Source organism: Cricetulus griseus, chromosome 4, assembly GCF_003668045.3.
Source record: "Cricetulus griseus strain 17A/GY chromosome 4, alternate assembly CriGri-PICRH-1.0, whole genome shotgun sequence".
Classification (NCBI taxonomy): domain Eukaryota; kingdom Metazoa; phylum Chordata; class Mammalia; order Rodentia; family Cricetidae; genus Cricetulus; species Cricetulus griseus.
In genome coordinates this window covers 72,967,889-72,982,758 of record NC_048597.1, presented here as the reverse complement: position 1 = coordinate 72,982,758, position 14,870 = coordinate 72,967,889, and the positions used below count along the sequence as shown (strand labels likewise).

Genomic DNA, 14,870 nt, shown 5'->3' with positions numbered 1-14,870 from the left:
ACAAGGTAACCTGGACTGAGGGAGAAAAAGAAAAATGCTGCTGTCCATAAAGCTGTCCCTTCTGACTTCTGGCAACATTAAGGGAACCTTGCTTTTGTATAGCAGAGCAGCTCAGGAGTCATTAGGAGACATAAGAGGACAACTCAGAACAGCCAGGACGGGAATCTAGGGCAAACTGAAAAGCCCCTCCCCCAATGTAGCTTCCATGTGATTACATTTTTCACATGCATGTGCCACAGGCTTTGCATCTAACACAACAACACAGAATTTTTCTGGTGCGCACAATTATCTCATTCTAAATATTATTCAAAATATGACAATGCGGACACCAGCAGCTCCAAGCACCTGTGAGCAGAGCAGCATTTACTAGCAATGCTAGGATATACTGATTTTCTAAGTCCCTATTCTACTCCATCCTCACAGCTCAAGGACAAAGCCGGTCACAGGGGCCACAAAGAGTAAACTTGAAGATATTGGGCCTATGCACTAAAGAGAAAGAAAGATTTAATTCAGAAATTAGAATAAAATTTTTAAAAAGGAAGAAAGTTATTAAAAACCAACCACTAGTTTCAGTTCCATGACCTATTTCTGGAATATGTTAGATCAGGCAGCTCTTCAGCAGGATGTGTCACAATAAAATAGCAAAACCATGACCCTAGTGAACTCACAGCAGGTTGATTTGCTGTCTGCCTTGACAGTGAATCTGAATCACTCAGAATTTAGCTATTTGTTTCCTATTTAATACTTTTATAAGAAACAACTCTGAGTAGTTCGTTTTACATATTTATCAACATCAAATACACATGGTTCCTAAATTGCACTGAAGATCTGAAAAGACAGCATTGGAGAGTCAGCAAAAGGCTCCAAAAACACTTAACCCAGCAGCCTCCACACATGGAAAGACAGGACAAGCAAAACCAGTGAGTGCCCCAGCAGACCTGAGAATCCCTGTATCCTCAATCCTCATGAAAGAAGCCAGCACCAGGGCTGGGGACCAATCTGTCAATGCCATGAATAGAGGTAGACACCTTACCAGATCTAAACCCACAGGAAGTGAGGAGCAGTGACTTGGCTCTGCACCAGGACTTTGAGTATCTCAGTAGGGATCCCCAGTGCTCCTTATGGACTGGCGCTGCTGCCTGCTGTTCACCAATCTCAGTTGAGGGCACCCTTTAGAGCTCTAAGTTTGTCAGTGGTTAATATAACAAAGACTTTGAACCTTTTTATTCTTTCAGAGGAATATGTCTTAAATGCATCCAGATATACTCCTTAATTATAGAAAAGAAAAGCATTCATCATGTTGTTATTCACATAAGACAAAGTGAAAACCCCATTTTCAAGTCAGAGGTGAGTGAATGCCCGTTTAACCCTTTAGAGAGGGGTTGTCCTTCTTTTCTCTAGTACATCTGCCTTGGACTTTCTTGAGAGTTTTGTGCTCTGGGAGGTAAGACAGCTGGTCACTAAGACCAAGCTAGGCCAGGCCACTGTTCCTTTGCAATGTGAAAATTCTTCTAAAAGATTTTGATCACACTTTATCACACTTTGTGGATTTATTATTTGTTATGCCAGAAATCTGAACAAACAGGATTTTAAGAAACACACTTACAAGTATACCCACCAAAGCCTACAACATCATGACAGACATCCACTTACAAATACTGCCTTGCTAAATTGAAGTTGGTAACTGGAAAATAGTAGCTCATTCACAAATAAAGTGCAGATTTAGTGCCCTAAGTAACTACAAGCAAGGACCATGATAAGCACATTTCATCCCAATACTGTTTTAGGTTGCTAAGATACAGGGTAATTAAAACAACAATAATACCACAAATACACATGATTTGACTTTATAAACCTTAAATTGCTTATTGATTTTGATTAGTAAAAATTTTTTCTGAGTAACACAAGGTTAGCTGGAAACAGTGTATAGTTATTAAAGAGGCTCTCAGGTACACATGTCTAGTATTGTTGAAAGATGTTTATTAAAGATAGTATGTACTCATATTACTTTGTATATTATAAAAAATTAATACAAATGCAGAATACTAAAGTCAACTACAGCTAATACCAGAAATCCACAAAAACAATTAGGCTTGAAAACTATTAATGAAATATAGCATGAGTCCTTGACTAATACCAGGTTAACTAATTTCATAATGTTCAAAAAAAAAAAAAAAAAAAGCATAGTACTGTGACCAGTGACTGTTCCTAGCTCTTTAGGTAGCCACTGGCTCACCATATGAACACCCAAGAGGACAACATGGTTCAAGTTTGACTGAAGTGCACATGCAAAGCCTCTAATTGCAGCCCTCCCTGCAGAAAATAAAATGGCAGACCAGCTAAACTCAGGGTGCTAGTGCTGGGGTTTTAATGGCTGAAACATGACACAAAAGAAGTCTCCAGAGCATACAACTGTTTTTGTCTTACACTTTTATATTTTAGGGCACAGTTTGCGGGAAGGAGATACAATGCTGCTTTACAAAGGACATAGTAGTCCCTTGTTTGAGCTACCAACCTCTGAGCCACGAGGAAAAATGTCAGTCATCCATTTGTTAAAACCCAAATTTCCTTCTGTGGCTTACAATATGCAACACACATTTTAAGTAGCTGTGGACAAAAAGAAATAACAGTAACAAAGGAAGCTCTTGAACAGCAAAGCCATGGTTCACCCCTCCCTGATAGAGGAGCCTCCCATCTGTCACTATAGTACTGTCACATTGTTTCCACATGCTCTGGCCCTTGAAACACTACATCAGCATTACACTTAAAACATGTGGTCGAGCACAAACCTTAATTTGAGCATGATCTACAAATGCCGCTGACAGGAGTCATTTCTCAAATAAGAACAAACATTGAGCCCGCTGTGGCCATGGTGAATTTCAGTAAGAACACTGGTGTAATTCACTGTAGAAGCCATTACAAGATGACTGTTTGCCACATTCAAGATCACGGTACACTTTCATAAGCAGGAAATATTTTTAAAAATTACAGGATAATTCCAAAACCTAATTGTACAGGCTGTCTAAAAAAGACAGGTGTGTAAGCTTTTCCGGGGGGGGGGGGTGTCTTACCAAAGAGCTTAGGACTTCCTTTCCTTGACCACAGACAGAGAGATGATATTCGCACCAAATGCCGTACAAACTGGATATGCAGTGCCATGCTACTTACCCTAGAAAAGCTGATTTATTCCTTGTGGTTACAAGTCACAAATGGCTGGAGCACAACTCCCGGCATTTGTTCTTCTAGTGAGCCAAACCGAGTCTCCCGATAGCCCAGTGCACTGCAGATAATCTCACACTGCACAGGCTTCCCTGCTAACCCCACGTTCCCAGCCCAGCAAGGATAATCACATTCCGGCAGCGGGGAGTGAACAGATGGTGGATTCCATGGTAACCAGCCCTCCTAAGGCGATTGGTAGAAGTATATGACTCAGGCTTACTGGGTAACAATCGTGGTCTTTGTGTTCCAGCCCTGCAAAGCCTAAGTGAAGAAGTGTGCACAGGGCTTGCTCAGCAGGTGTTTAGCTATTTAAACCAGGCAGTACAGACCAACTAAAAGCTTTCTGCAAGTTGACCCTTGCCAGGACAAAGTCCTAATGTTTCAGATAGGCTGTGCTGCTCATTCAGGAAGAAAGGTCACAGAAACTTAACTGCACAAACAAAAAACTTCAAAGTTTACTTGCAAAACCAAGATAACACATTGCAGAAAATGAAGCTATATCAGCAAGTCATTTTCTCTGAATTATAATCCACCTCAGACCTGAAAACTGGTTTTGTATTTTTAAGGATTTTTAAAACAAATATATTTAAACATATAAAATATCTTATTTTGGAAATAAAGTCAAGTTTTCAAAATAAAATCTTTTAGAAGGAAATTATGATTTATTTCTTGTTCTTTATTGAATGGGAGGAAAGGCAGCAGAGATTTTAAATCTAAATATTCTTAGAGTCTTACTCACTCATGATTAGCTTGCAACATCTTAGTTTTGCTCAGGATGACTTTAGTTTGTTTCTGCATGCTCTGGGATTACATGCTGACTCAGCAGGAAAACTGCCCTGTGCTGTTCACTAACAAGTGAACATAATCCTAGGAAAACCCTAATGGCTACAAAACCAAACATACCACACAAAAAACACACACTGGGATAATTCGTGCTCATGAACACTCAAAATATTATAAGAAATAAACTTTTAAAAGGACAAGACAACAAGAAAGATGAGAGTAACCCTAAAAAGAAAATGAAGCATACACTGTAACACCACTGTGGGTTTAACTGTACCAGACATTCCAGAGTTCCCTTTCTTGACACAAAAAAGAAATATTATACAAATATTAAAGGAAAAATATACACACTACTTGTGTCTGTAATAAATTTATCCCTGTAAAAATAATCAAGCAAGCAGGATGCTGGTTAAAGTGTCAGAAGTTTAGTTTCAAAAAGAAGAAAAAACCACACACACACAAGAATTAATACCTTTTGAAAGGCAAAATCCATCAGAATTTCAGTAAGACTTAGTTTACAAACAATGACTATGAAAAGAGTAGAAACATAGAGATAAAGAAATATGGATAAACTGGGCAAAAACAGCATAAACTCTTATTACAAGAAACCGTTCAAAGGAATACAGGTGTCAAAAGATACATAGATCCACACGACGATCCCAAGAAAAGAAGTGGCTATTCAGTAAAGCTTCAGTACAGTCACAAAAAGTTTATGTTTTAAATGTATTTATCCTTTCAACTTCAGGTATAATATAATGCATTTGATCATACTGCCCTCATTATCTGCTCTTATAACCCTTTCCTTGTTGGAAGTTTTTTAAAGAAGATGGAAATATCAAAGAGAATTTTATGCAAGAGAAGTAATGGCATAACGGTTAAAATCCAAGCATTTAAAACTCATTATAAATAAATACACTCATGATGCCCAAACCTATTACTCTGAGACAAAGCCTGAGAATTGCAGACTCTTAGGTCTGCTCACCTATTGACTCTCTTCTACATGTGTAAAAAGCAGCTCACACATGACACTTCAAAACCCTGCTTCTGATTTTCTACTCAAACCCAGTGTTCTCCTGCAGCCTTCTGTGGTTATGGAAACGGTTATGGAATAGTTCATTTGTCTGTGGCTGGTAATCTTGGCTCCAAGGGGCTTGCACAGTACACACTATCACACAGACTCAGGCTGGCTCCACTATGGCTGCAGCTATCCTTGCTGTTCATCCATGTTGCAGGCATCCCCAAAGCTCGGAGGTTCTGCAACTGGGTTATACCTTCACCCACAGCTTCTCCTAGGCTCTCTTGAGGGACTCTGCCCCTGCCACATTGCACCAAGCCTCAACTTTTCTCCATGATACCTTCAATCCTGGGCTTCTACTGCAACTGAGGCTGTACTTTCAATGATGGCCTCTCCTGGCCTCTCTTCAGGGACTCCAGCCCTACCACACAGTGCCAAACCTCAGCTGCTCCTCTTGACTCCTTCATGTCTTCAAAACCAGCAACACTTGGGTGACTCTACAGGTTACCTGCCAGCATGAGATACAGTCTCTGGACCACAGCTTCTGAATCCTGACCCTGAGGAAAAATCCCCAGATTTATGATCTCCAGTGATGCTGGTTTCTTCTTAATCAGCACTAAATTCTCAGCCCCATCTGACCAGGACAAATTGTTCCAGTAAAGCAACGGTTTCACTTTAGTGGCTCTTAATTCAAAATATCACACAAACTGATTGAGTGTTTACGTCCCTCTAAAACATCACACTCAATGCCTTCGTTGTCTACCTCTTTCACCCCTTTTATCGTCTAAGCACCCACAGAATGGCCTACTGAGCTCTGAACACTCAACCGCTTTTCCAACCCAAAGTCCAAATGCCACAGCAATCCTCCCGAAAATCAAGGTCTGGCGTGTCAGAATAATATCCTTTGATGTGCTACCAATTTCTTACGGGGCTTTGCTATTGCTCTGATAAAACATCCTGATTAAAAGCAGCTTGGGAAAGAATGGTTTTGTTTCATTATAGCTTGTAGTTCACAGTCCAGTTAAGTCAGGGCAAGAACTTGGGACAGGAACCTAGAGGTCAGAACTGACAAAGGCCATGGGGGAGTGCTGCTTGCTGACTTGCTCTTCACGACTTGCTCAGACTGCTCTCTTACACAATCCAGGACCACCCCCAGGATGACTTAAACTTCTGACCCTCCTGCTGCCATAGTGTGTTTGCTGGAGTTACAGCATGTGCCAACACTCTGTGTATGCGAGGTTCTAGGGGTTGATCCCAGAGTCTAAGGTATGGAAGGCAAGTCCTCTGCCAATGGAACTGCATCCCACACATCTAATTTGGTGTTTTAACAGAGGGCAGTGTTTGAGAGAAAGGACTCCCTCTTGCACACATATATAAAGAAAGCCATATACAGATACTCCATTCTGCTCTAGGATCAAAAACCAAATTGCTATTGCTAAAAATAGCATCATCTTGGCTTAATTCTCACAACAGGTTCAGAAACAGTGTAACTGTGCTTACACTCAGCCTCATTTATGTGTTAACCCAGGAAACCCAGACACACACTTATTTATCTCCACTCCTATGCCATGGTGTGTATATGCACACAGATGTGTATACACACACACACACACACACACACACACACACACACACACACACACACAGTGTATACACACACATGTGTTTATACACATGTGTACACACACAACAGCAGTAAAATTTTTATATTTCAGAATGAAAATGATTTCAGAAGCCTATTCTACAGTTGTTTTTTGCAAGCCCATAAGCTAATACACATGTATTAGAAAATATATTGAAAAAAATCTAAAGTCATTGGTATAAGAATCTATAAATTTAGAGAAAGCAAATAACTATAGAAAAAAACAGTGGTAAACATGAAAATTAAAACTATACAATAGAGCAAATAAAAGAAGCAAAAGGTAATCTCTTGGAAAAGCTTAATAAAATTGATAAATCCCTATTCAGGAGTTAGAAATGAGAGGAAACAATACTGTTGCTTAGATTCTACACAGTTGTAAGTGACTTTATGTCAGTGAGTCCTGCAGCATTTACGAAACAGATGAGTTTCTCTGAGGGCCATAGGGTAGGATCCAGTAGGGAACTGCTAGCATGAAGAGGCCCTGGATTTACTCTCTGCCGTGTGTCCGTAGAATGTACATTGCTAGGGAAGCAATACAGAAGCACAGACCATTCAAGCTGTTCTCAGTCTGCTAAACAAATTGAATTTGTATTTTAAAGGTCTTCTATCATGCTCTGCCCTGATGCTGACAGACAACATTTGAGAGCCTGTCAGGCTGTGGTCTGTGAGCAAGTTAGCACAGCACTCTTGGTCAATGCTTGTCCTCCATAATTGATTAAATGACATGGTACAAACGGAGTATTTTCCCTGGGAAAAACAACTAATTATTAACTAATTCTTTCTTTAATTCTGAATATTTCATCTTCTCTCTAACTTTGTTAGAAAATGTGAGTCCCAACTAGTGCGAGAGAGCCTCAGTTTTGTGTTTGTGGGAGAACAATCTGTAGGAATCTATTTTCTCCTTCCACTTGAGTCCCCGGGATAAAACATGGGTACTCAGGCTTAACGGCAAGTGCCTTTATCTGCCTAGCCCTTTAGCTGGGCCATGTTTTTGTTTGGATTTTATTTTTTAATGGCAAGAAAGTTTTCCAACATTTATTACTTCATCATGGTAAGAACCATCCTTACATCGCTTACTTATGCTAACATTTACTTAAAGATTAAATTAGTTACTAAGAAAGACCAATGAAATTTTAGGTGAAAAGACAAGTGACCCTTGCCGTATATAGATTATGTGTAGATTACGGAACATATCAAACAGTACAGTAAAAAACTGTTTGGATGAACAGCTACATTGATACTTTCAGCCCAGTTGGAGAAACCATAACCTAAAACCCCATAATCTTTTACTGAAGATATTTACAGGAACATTCTCATTTAGAAAGAACATAGTTTGCTTACATTCAGCAATATGGGGCCATTTTTGTCTTTATTCTCCCACAAATGCCCACTTAGTAAAAACAACCACTCAGAATGACTGACAAATTCTCACATATGTGCTGTCCTGAGAGCACTATACTAGGTGGAATATGAAATAGAAAACACAGAATGTGCTTCAAGTAATTTAAGTAAAATCACAAAAAAGAATCTGAATCTAAATTGATTCTGGTAGTGTCAAATGACAGAACTCTCAGTCAAAATAACAGAGGTGCCACCACTGAAATCTAGGGGTCTAAGGTGAGCATTGTTAATAAACGGTGACAATCTAGAGGACAAGAGTCTTTCTTCTATTGCAACTGAATTATTGAGAAGTGCCCAAGTCATCACTAATCTAATAAAACAAGGAAAAACTTTGGTCAGAGCCTCTTGGATTTGTGTACTTACAGGTTTTCATAACCTGCGCTAAGGTTGCCTTATAGGATGGAGTTAGTATTCCATTCACAAAGACAGAGAGAGCAGAGAATCAGCCCTCATTCCATTTTCCTCAAAGGTCCTGTCTGCAAATGTTCCTTCTGTATTCACTCCACCTTCCACTACAAAGAGGGCCCAGCCTGGTGGACACAATAGGAAGTAACAGTTTAAGAAAAAGTAAGACTCACAATTTCAAATGTTTAAAATCTGAGTGCAGTATCTACTCTTGTAAATCCCAGGTCAGTTACTATTGTCATCCTAAAATCAAGAATTTAGTGTGATGGGGTTCTGCCCTAAGGTACCTGGCACAGCAGCCTAACACACCACTGTTCTTCTCAAAGTTATTCATAAGCCAAAACTGCAACAAACAACATGTACTGCCCTGTGACAAAACACCCTAAAGCAACTGAAACTGCAATTTCCAGAAAAACTTCAGTAGCTTGAAAAATAATATACTATTACATGACAGAAGGAAAAAAAATGTCACACAAGACCCACATACACTGCAGTCCTGGCTTTGCAGGACAGTAGCAGTGGTGACACAGAAGAGCCCCAGAGCTTGGCCAGCAGGTAATGCCACACATACTGCAGGTATACTTTTCTCTCTCTTTCTTGCGCAGCAAAATTTACCTTTTAAAAATGCTTTTTTTCTGAACATAAACATTAACCTAGGTTAGTTTTGTTCTGTGTGTTTGGTTAGTCGGTTAAATATAAAAATATATATATGATTACTAAAGTAAAATACTGATAAAATCTGGGCAAGTGAACTAGACTTCAGATTCTAATAAATCATATGTGATTTCCCAAAAAGCCTTGAAGAAGGAAAATATAATAATAACAGTAATAATAATAATAATAATTAATAATAATAATAATAATAATAATAATAATAATAATAATAGAGTCTGGTCTTTTGAACTCACTTCTGTTGCTATTGGGGAACACAGTTGTACTATGAACCACAGAGAAAACTGCTGCTCTTTCAATTAGATCTTGGGTCATGAAAACAAGAAATAGCACATATAAAAAAGGAAAAAGGAAAAAAGAAACATGCAGCACAGAACTTTCTGATGAAGATTTGCAATATCTTTCAGCCACAGTGGAAACAGGAGGAATGCTCATGATCAGTAACACTGAGTTAGGTGTTAACTGTTGTGTTAAGGTATGGTAGATACTAACATTAACATACCAGCAACTCAGTCTATAGATTCAAAGAATTCTGTTGTTGTAGCCTGAGATCGTTCAGAAACTGTGGTCAGAAAAGGGTAGTACTCACCACACCCCATAAAAGATTCCTTTCAAATAACAGCCAGTAGCACTTGTTTCTCTTCCAATCAATTTCTTTCTTGCCTCTTGAGGAAAGGGCATTTGGAGGCAAAATTTCTATCAGTCTGTAGTTAGATAGCAGGCATGCATCTTATGTTGGACATGACAAATATAAAAATAACAGGAACTACAGAATTGTTTCATAACGGTCCTAGTTGTGAGAGTTGTGAGGACACCCCAAAGAAGGACAAGATATATTTCAAAACCCCTAAAAAATATTTCAACATGTGGTCAGAGGGAGAGAAAACTGTGGGTGGGATAGGAAGGGTGACTCTGGCTAGCTGCATGTGATTTAACTATAGCAAGCCATTAGGTTTATAACAAGCTATCCTTTAAAAAGAAGTCTTAGGCTGGGCTTCCAGCTCTGTGGTACTAAGCTTGCTTAGAATGTACAAGGTCCTAGGTTTGATCTAACACACACACACACACACGCACGCACGCACGCACGCACGCACGCACGCACGCACGCACGCACGCACGCACGCACGCGCACACACGCACACACACATCTCTCAAAGAACATTAGGATCTTTTCACAGGTGCTGGAAAGAGCTGAGAAATAGAATAACTAATTCAGAGCAATGTGACTATGTTCCCCAAAGAAAAAGGATCTTCCAGGTTTTTCTCAGGAACAAGTAGGCAGATAACACTGCAATATAAGTAACTCTTTGCTAAGACACATAAGGATTTTAACTAAAGATGCTACTCCTGTTCTGTGCAAAGATACTATTACTGTTTAAAATCAATCATTATAATATAGGCTTCTTAGAACACCCAAAGAGTAACCAGTCACAAGTCTACTCAAATTTTATACAATAATGTAACCCTAAATTCACTTTCTTTGTAATGTTTTAATGTTATAGTCAGACTCAAACTATAGTATCTAGATTCAGCTCAGTTTCATAATCCTTTTAACAAATTACTGCATTTCTGGAAGAGAATCTGATAAAAATTATGCACCACCTTCAAATACTTGAGGAATTTTGATGAGTACAGCAAAATAAACCCTTAAAATAACTTATGAACCAGTAAGTAGAAACATAGAGGAGACCAGCTGGAGAACTACAGCTGAAAATCAGTTGGGACCTTTTGGAAATTCTCCTGTTGTGTTAAGATGTGGGAGATACTACACACTAACATCAGGGAGTTAAGTTCTATGCACTTCAAGGTTCTCATACATTTTCTCACTGCAACTGTCAATAACACATATGAACAGAGAATTTAAAGGGTGTATTTACTGTTACTGTGTATGTGTATTAATGTGCATGGGGGGGTATAGGTGTACACATGCCAGTGAGCATGTGTAGGGATCAGAGGGACACTTGGTGGAACTGGCCCTATGCTTCTGTCTTTACCTGGGCTACAGGAATAGAGTCAGGTTGGTAGGCTCATGCTACTTCACTTAGCCACCTTTCTTAAGCATCCCCGAATCCAGTGTAATATTTCTAAGAGGTGGTGATTTGAGAGCTAGTAGTGTACCTGTGATGATCATGTGAACATTGTCGAAATTATGAGCTTTACAAGTTGATCTCTGTGAAGTGAATGGTGTTACAGCAAATTCATATAGTATGTCCACCTGAGGGCCTGATGCTTTCCAGACTTTACCCACTCAAGCCCCCAAGCTCATCCAGGTTAAGTAATTACCGGGGTACAGGAAGTACTGACAATGTGCTCAGGCATGTGTCTATGAGAAGTCAGCACTTTTGGATCCCTCTTCGTAGCTCTGAGGCATGTAGCAGGAAACTTTAAGATGACCACATGACAGTGTACTGCGGCTGAACTGAAATGGTCTTGCTTTGCTGTTATGTTTCACAGTGAGGATCTTAATGAGTATGTTGGTCCTTGGTTGGTTGGTTGATTGGTTGGTTGGTTGGTTAGTTTGTGGTTGGTTGTTGATTGGCTGGTTGGCTGGTTGAAGATAGGGTCTCACTTTGTAATCTTGGCTAGTCTGGACTTGGCTGCCTGCCTCAGCCCCTAGAGAGCTGGGATTAAAGGCATGTGTTGCCATGGCCCTTGTGTTTTTACCTCCTTTTCAATGTTTCAGCAGTATGGGAAACAAAAAGAGAGAATGAATAAATATTTATTTGAAATATCTCATAATGGTTTAAAACATGCAATTTTATAGTAAACAAAATCCTACATTGTAGTCAGGTGGTGGTGGCATATAACTTTAATCCCCATACTTGGGACGTAGAAGCAGCTGGATCTAGGTAGAGGTCTGTGAATTCTAGGCCAGCCTTGTCTACAGAGTGAGTTCCAGGACAGCCAGAGCTACAAAAAGAAACCCTGTCTTGAAAAACAAAAACCAAAAAATCATACATTGTAGATGTTTTTACAAATCTTTACCACTGACTGTACCTTTTCCTTGTTTAGGTACTATGTGGATACAGCTGTGGGAAAATGTTGCCCTGGGTACAATTCCTATGAATGTGTGCTGGCTTCTACATTCAAGGCTCATAGCTTCCCACAGTAGATGCCACAAAACCAAATATAACTCTAAACAAAGTAATTTTGACCAATTTAATCATATATGTTTAAATTTCACAGAGGTTTTAGGACCCAAAATTTCAAATTTGTCCAATGCTACAATTAGTAACCCCCAAAGTTAGGAGCTAAATACAAAACTTCCTGGAAGGAGAAAAGCAGAAGTGAAGGGTAACCAACATCCTCACATGACAAACACTGTCATCAGTTACAGCTGTAGAACTTGACTCCTGGGTACCTTTGTAAGAAGTCTCACCATGAGGCTTCATTGGTCTACTTCACAGTGAGGGGCACAGCCCAGACAGACAAATGGCCCCTGAGCACCACAGTGAGGGGCACAGCCCACCCACAGACAGACAGCTATCCCTGATCATCACAGTGAAGGCACAGCCTACAGACAGACAGGCCCTTACCACCACAGAGAGGGGCACAGGCCATTCACAGACAGACAGCCCCTTGCCACCACAGTGAGGGGCACAGCCTCCCTCCCCCCAGACAGCTCCTGACCAGATCGTCCTGGTTCTGTTTTCTTGCTATATTTGCTATTTGGGCCTGACAAATTACTTACTACATCATGTGGTCCTCTTTATAACTTAATTCCTCAGCATTTCCTATTTAATCTCCTTGTAAACTTCACACCCAGCCTAGGGAACAGGGGCATCTTAGCATCTTGAAACCCAGGATGCACCCAGTGAGTTGACTTGATCTTAACTAGCTGGTTTGCAATGAGAAAAAGGAGAAGAGAACTGTCACTTCCTCAAGGTCATTTTGATGCAGAAATAGCTTTAGGGCTTAAGGTCAGCTTGCACTTCCTCTGTGGTGGTAAGCCACCCCTGGGAGGTCAATCACTAGCAGCAAACAACACAAAGCCTAGGGTATTTAAAACACTCCAAAATGATTTCCTTTCCCCCTAACAAGTATTTCCTCCTTTTACCTATCTCCTATATATGTTATATTGTGATTTGGAGAAAAACTGTAACTGCTTTGGTAAATAAAGATATAAAAACTTCCCTTTTTTTTTGACATGAAGCAAGTATTTCAGTTCCTTATTAAAATATAGAATAGCCTCAAATTCCAATAGTTGCAAATATTTTAATTTCATTTTTGATGATTTCATATAAGCATGTAGTATCTTGTGACATATCCCTCCCGTTCCTCTTCCACCTGGCCCCTTTCTATTAAACATGTCTTAGTTTTTTGTGTGTGCACATCTCGTGTTCATGGTTACATTAGCCACATCTTATCAAGACAGTGTTTCGTAGGATGCTTCCCTCATCCTCAAGCTCCTAAACTCCCTGAATCTTAGAGGGGATGATACTGATGCTCTGCTAGCGGTAAGCATTCAACACTCATTCATTCTCAACATTCTGACCAGTTCTGAGTCTCTGTATTAACTCTTACCCACTATAAATGGCAATACTTTTAAAAACACATGTTAAGTACATTTATTTTCTTCAATTTTACTGGAAAAAGACCATTGCTTCTTGGCTTACAAATCCTAGGCAGTTCATTTAAAACTGTGTGAGTATCAACACATGTGTTACCTGTCATTGCAAACAGGGTTCCTTACAGTAAGTAACTGTAGTTTCCATGGTGACTGAACTGCTCTGCCTCTGGGATATATAATAAGGATATATAATAACACTTGAAATACAGCTCATGTGACTAAAGAACTGAAGTAAACATTACTTTATTTAATTGAGATTTAACATTTTGAATCACCTGGGTGGTGGTGGTGGTGGCACACGCCTTTAATCCCAGCACTCAGGACACAGGAGGCAGAGGCAGGGGATCTTAGTGAGTTTAAGGCCAGCCTGGTCTCCAGAGTGAGTTCCAGGACAGCCAGAGCTGTTACACAGAGAAACTTTGTTTTGAAAAGAAAAACATCAAAAAAAAAAATTGAATCATCACCTGACTAGTGAACAAGAATGGCTTCTCTAATGACAAGATCTGTCTTTTTGAGGGTTTCTCTGTGTAGCTTTGGAGCCTATCCTGGCACTCGCTCTGAAGACCAGGCTGGCCTGGAACTCACAGAGATCTGCCTGTCTCTGCCTCCAGAGTGCTGGGATTAAAGGTGTGCGCCACCAACGGCCGGCTAAGATCTGACTTTTTCTTTAACTTTGTAATTTGAAATACTTAACAGACTGGTAGGATGCTACAGAAACAGTTTGTAGAGATTCACTCGGTTTTCTCTTATGATTATATCTTATACAACTATAGTACAACATCAATATCAAAACTAGCTGTTAGCATAGGTACAATGTGCTTAGTTCTATGCCAGTCTATGACTCGGGTACATTTTTAGGCAACATAATGAGCATGCAGCGTGACATCACTTCCACAAAGAGCCCCTCTTGACTCCACTTCACTCGGGTCCACATCCTGCTTCCTTCTCTAACTCCTAACTAATCTGTTGCCCATCCCTGTCATTTCTTCATTTACAGTGTTACATAATTGGAATCATATATGGACTTTGAGAATGCCTTTCTTTCCACGATGATCGTTATGCCTTTGATAATTATTGGTGGTGGGAGTGGAAGAGCACAAGACTGCCATGTGTGGCTGTGCCACTGGTGACTTAACCATCCACATTCTAATGAAGATGAGTGT

The 14,870-nt window shown here is 39.8% G+C and overlaps 1 protein-coding gene across 7 annotated transcripts in view; it reads right to left on the bottom strand.

Annotated features, from left to right (window-relative positions):
- Fgd4 (FYVE, RhoGEF and PH domain containing 4) overlaps positions 1-14,870 on the bottom strand; it is a 161,261-nt gene that overhangs the window by 120,960 nt on the left and 25,431 nt on the right. Inside the window, exon 1 of one of the 7 annotated variants that reach the window (XM_035444750.1) lies at positions 3,169-3,440. The exons of the other annotated variants lie outside the window; for them this stretch is intronic. The gene's annotated coding sequence lies outside the window, so the exon portion shown is untranslated. Of the gene's footprint in view, positions 1-3,168; positions 3,441-14,870 lie in introns of those variants that run through there. 7 annotated transcript variants of the gene reach the window in all.